Source organism: Lactuca saligna, chromosome 4, assembly GCF_052625555.1.
Source record: "Lactuca saligna cultivar CGN05327 chromosome 4, ASM5262555v1, whole genome shotgun sequence".
Lineage (NCBI taxonomy): Eukaryota > Viridiplantae > Streptophyta > Magnoliopsida > Asterales > Asteraceae > Lactuca > Lactuca saligna.
This window is the reverse complement of record NC_136420.1, coordinates 21974741-21980328: the sequence shown is the minus strand read 5'-3', so window position 1 is coordinate 21980328 and position 5588 is coordinate 21974741. Positions and strand designations below refer to the sequence as shown.

Genomic DNA, 5588 nt, shown 5'->3' with positions numbered 1-5588 from the left:
TGGTAATCTTGTCATAATTGAAGATGAACACATCTCATCAAGAACAATTGTTGATGCCTTTTCCAATTTCAATCTGTTACTCATTACATCTTTTGCGAACTTTGGAAGTTTTTCCATCAATTTGAGGAATGGGGCATTGATTGAGAGTACGAGCGCTTCTTCCATAAATTTTCTTTGTTCTGCTTTAGGGAATGTTTGATTACTCGAGATGGAAATGGTAAAGGAGGATGATATGTATTAATCGGAAACAAAATCTTCACGACACCATGACATGGTCATATCACCACGATGTTTTTGGTCATCAAAAAGCAACTCACTTTTTACTCTTTTGGCTCCAGGCTCCTCTTCTTCCAAACACGACTCAGGTTACATTGTGTCTCTTTATGGGTCATAAATGGCTTAGAACGAACCTCTTATTCGATGTAGATCGTGATTACATGAGTTTGTGCTTTTGGGTCTTGATTTTGTGGTGGTAATCTTTCATTGAAAAGTGTAGTAAGTTGCCCAAGTTGTTTCTCTATGTCTTTGATGAAATCTTGATGATTTCGTACATTAGCGTCAATTGTATCATGTCTATTTTCAGAAGCTTCCATAAATCTTTGAAGTACCGAATCGAAATCTATCTTCTTTTCGGGTTGTGGTTGCTCTTTTTTGTTGAAACCCTGACTGATTTATCTATACTTATCATCTTTATGTTACTTGGACTCTTCATATGGCAACCATTCCTTCTTAGGCTTCATCCAATCTTCATCATACTTGTCACCAATCGAGTAAAAGACTCGTGCCTTGCGATTCCCATTTTTATCTAACTCACATTCCTTTGTCAAACGTGGACCACTATAATAATCACAACCAACTATTATGACATTAATGTAACATTGTCATTCACATGTCCATAAATTCAAGTTTAGCTATGATTATAGCCACTTTCTCGTTTCCTCCATGCCCTTTTCTTCTAGTATCATCCTCTCTTGGATTATGGTACTCTCATAGATTCTTTGCAAACTCTTCAATTAGCTGTTTGATAGCAGTTGGTTCTTGCTTCGTCATTGGACCTTGGGAGTCAAGAATTTGTCTAGTTATGATATTCACCCCATCATAGAAAGTAGACACTTCTTGTTGGACATTCAACTCATGTTGAGGGAAACTTCTAAGCAATCCTTTGTACCTCTCCCATGCTTCATATAGAGAATCTCCAATCTCTTGTTGAAAATTAGCTATCTTCTTTTTGAGCTTTGAGATATTGGAAGGTGGGTTAAATTGATCAATAAAATCTTCACGAAGGGTGTCCCAAGTAGTAATGGATCCGGGTGCAAGAGATTTCAACCAAACTTTTGCTTCACCAGTAAAAGTGACCGGAAGCATCCTTAGTAGCACTGATTCTCTTGGAACATTAAGAACATGAAAATAGTTGGCAATGTTTTTTACCTCATCAATGTGGTTGAAAGCATCTTCATGCTCTTTCCCTATGAAAGGTATGTCCTTGAGCATGGACAAAATGTGACATTTTAGGTCAAAACTTCTTCCAGGTGGTATCTCGGGTGGAACTAAGCCTGGTCCATTATTCTCACAGATTCGTTTCTTATAGTTTCCCATCGTCATTTTCGTGATATACATCATCTCGTCTTCTTTCATTTTTAGCTGTAAATCGTGTAAACTTCCTTCGGTAGAGGATTCTGGTTCGTATCCGATTCCCTTCTTATCCGGTGTCCTTTTGAAGCTTTCAAATCCTTTATCTGATTGAAAATTGATTGTTGACTCATTGATTTTCTTATCCTTCTTCTTGTGGAAAGCGGATTATGGATCTTGTAATGGTGGAACAATAGGTGCTTTATATCCCTGGGTCATATATCACTTAAACAAAGCAAACATAAAACAAAAATGCATAAAAGCAGTAAAAATCACTAAACTAATAATTAACTGAAGTGAGACCAGATGTGGTGAAGATAAGCACGACGTGGTTGTGTCTTAGAGAGAAAAACAACTCAAACAAATGTAACCAAAGTAACTTTTCGTGGTTTTTACCCCACAAAAAGTATCGAATAACCAAAAGCAATTAAAATATAATTCAAATAAGTCGTTCCCTGGAAATGCCGCCAAAAATGTGAAGTATGTGCAAAGTACATACTTAGTATTAAATTTATAACCTAACAAACTTTTACTATCTATGCACCTATAGGGAGTGTACCTAGGCAGTTTATAATGTAGCTCGGGTAAGTTGGGTGTCGATCACAGGGAACTAAATTCAATTTTATAAGTTAACTACATTTGATTGAAATATAAATCAAACTATGATGGGGTTGGGGGGGGGGGGGGGGGGTAATAATTTTTTCAAGATCATAATAACTTAATATTAACTAGAAAACAAGCAAGCAATGAGAATAAAGTAACTTCAAGAATTAAAAGAATACTTATGTCTAGATCCGATTTCACTTTCTCCAATGGTTGATTTCTACTGGATGGATTATATTGATTACCAATTATCTTGCTATTATGGCCAAATATCTAGGCCTATCAACTTATGGATGACGAAGAAATGGTCATGCACAAGTTAAACACTAAATTGTTAATAGCACAATTGGACTATGAGTGATATTAGTTACTCTTCTATGGTTAAGTGAAGCAACCAAGCACAAATTAAATCTAATTATGCTCTCCAGCATAGTTAAAGTTACTAGCTTTAATTACTTTTAACTAAGATGTGAGTAATCTTATCTCCTACTATTTAATGGTCATAAACAATTAGGAGATAGTTTCATGCAGTTAGTATGATCAATTAACACATAACATCTATTTTATAAAAAATATAAACTAGAAGTAGAACATTTTAGGGTTTATACATATCAAACACAAGTAAATCAATAACAATAATCCAATAATTGAAATCAATACAAAAGTATCAAGCTCATCTTCACCATACATAAGTTAAAGGTGTTTAGCCTCTAATTGTAGCAAAAAACACATTAGATCTAAGTAAAATAAACTAGACATAAGTTTAATAAGCAAACCAACTGGATCAATGTTGTATATCTTCTAAATCTTCTTCATTCCTTGAGCTCTCTTAAAATTCAACTTCCTTTGGGTTTCTAATGGTTTATTAGTCGCAAATAACCTCAAAGAACTGAATCCATCCTCTAATTTTGACCTAATGTTCGAGATTTTATATTCGTGTAAATCTGACCACCACGTCGTGGTTGACCTCCACCACGACATGGTCTTCGACTTTTTACGGTGTCTTCCACGTCATCATAAGAGTTGCAATTCTTCCATTCGCCACGTTGCGGTTGAGGAACCACGGCGTGGTCTTCAATTTTATTTCTTCTTTTCTTTGTTTTAGCTCCCTTTTACTGCTTCCAGCTCCTCGTATGCTTCCTTTTTGTCTGAGCAAGTCTTTGCAGCTATAATACATAATTTAAACATATGTAGTACGTTTTATTCCATTTTAAACATAATTTTAGCTAAAAGTATTAGAAATATGCATTAAATATATAGTTAATTATGCACATATCAAGGAACATCGTCTTGATATCTAATCGGTGTAGTTCTCATCTGTTAATAGTGACTATGGCTATAAGAAAACTGATCATTTCAATTCAAGCCACCAGAGCAAATACTTATTGAAAATCAACTCCTGATTGTTTCACATAACCTTTAATAACTAAACTTGCTTTGCACTTATTAATCTTGCCATCCACATTCTTCTTTATTTTGAACACCCGTTTAAGACCAATTGCTTTCACCCTCGTAGGCTTCTCCACAAGCTTCCATGCATTATTTTTATTCATTGAATCAATTTTTGCATTCATGGCTTTGAGCCACTCCGATTGCTTCTTTGCTTCTTCAACCATTACTGGTTCATCATTGGTTGCTAACAAAATTTCATCAAGATCAAGTATATAATCATGAAATCATTTTGGAGGTACAATTGTTCTTGAAGGTATTTACATACCGATGGTTGTTTGCATTTCTTGCTGTAATGGGTTTTATTCATTATTGGTATTATTGGATCAACTTGGTTGATCTTCATCTTCTTGATCATTTGCTTCAAACTCTATTTGATTGTTTGGATATGTCGTATATAAGTTGCTGTTAGCTTCATGTTTTGGTTGTCCCATGGTATCGTAAATGAATCTGGTTCTTGAATATTGGTTCTTGCATTCATATTCCACTCCCACCATTTGGTTTCATAAAAAATAACACCTCCACTTACAATTATTTTTTGTGTTGTTAGGTTAATTAGCCAATAGGATTTCGTACCCGGTTCGGAGCCAAGGTGTATAAGTGGTCTTGATCTTGCATCCAACTTCTTTAGATTCATAAGTTCAACTTTTGCGTATGCGAGACACCCAAATATACAAATGTTTTCTAAATTTAGTTTTATTTTCTTGAGTCTTTCGTATGGATTTTCATTAACGAGGACTTGTATGTACACACGATTTATCAAATTTATAGAGTGATTTAAAGCTTCTACCTACAAGTAGTTTATAACATTCATAGCCTTCATTATGCTTCTTGTCATATCCAAAAGTTTCTCGTTTCTTTATTCCACCACCCCGTTTTGTTGAGGTATGTATGGGGCGGTAAGATGGAGTTTTATACCATTTTGATCACAAAAATTGAGAAATTATTGTGAAGTGAATTCACCTCCCTGATCACTTCTAAAAATTTTCAAATACTTTCCTATTTCATTCTCCACGAAAGCTTTGAATTTTTTAAAGTTGTCAAATGCTTTACTCTTTCCTTTCATTAGATAAATTAACATGTATCGTGAGAAATCATCAATTGATGTGAAAATATACCTATTTCCTCCCATGATAGCTGGAGTAATTGGCCCACATAGATTGTCTTGCAGTAGATCTAATGGCTTATTTGCTTTGTACTTTGTCATGGTGGGGAAAGATTTCCTTATTTACTTTGAAATGTGGTAACCCTTTTACTAGACCTTTCTTTGACATTAATTTCATTCACTCGAAACTAATGTGCCCAAGTCTTGCATGCTATCACCATGTACTCTCGCTTAGTTTTGAGTGAAGGAAAATAGGAATTCCAATTGTCAATTTTACTTTGTAAAGACGATTTGGAGTTCGTTGAACCTTCATAAGCAAGCAATTGTTTTCATCGTGAATTTTAAGATAGTTATCTTTCATCCAAATTTCGCATCCGACTTCCATTGCTAGTCAATGGATAAGGATGTTAGTCTTAAGATCTAGTATGTAATAGATCTCCGTTATCAATGTTGTTTCCCCAACTTTCCTTGAAAGAGAATAACACATTTTCCTTTAATCTTCACACAAGGGATATCTCCAAATTTAACTTATCTAGTTATTCCTTCATTGAGCTCAGAAAAGAATGAACAATTTCCCGTCATGTGGTTACTTACCCCATTGTCGAGGTACCACACATCGTTTTCTTGTAAGTTATATCAAGATGGTACTACTTTTTCTTGATTCAAGAACACATGTTCACGAAGAAATACTGTTGCATCATGATCTTTGTTCTCGGTGAAATTTTCATATAGTAATTTTTGGATTTGTTTGGGACATTAAGATGCAAAATGTCCCAGTTTGTCACATCTATAACAAATAATT

General features: G+C 34.6%; 1 non-coding gene across 1 annotated transcript; it reads left to right on the top strand.

Annotated features, from left to right (window-relative positions):
• Window positions 1-1129: 1129 nt before the first annotated feature.
• LOC145044410 (small nucleolar RNA R71) lies at window positions 1130-1236 on the top strand. The gene has a single exon (XR_013681364.1). It is a non-coding gene; the product is annotated as a small nucleolar RNA R71 (small nucleolar RNA).
• Window positions 1237-5588: the final 4352 nt, after the last annotated feature.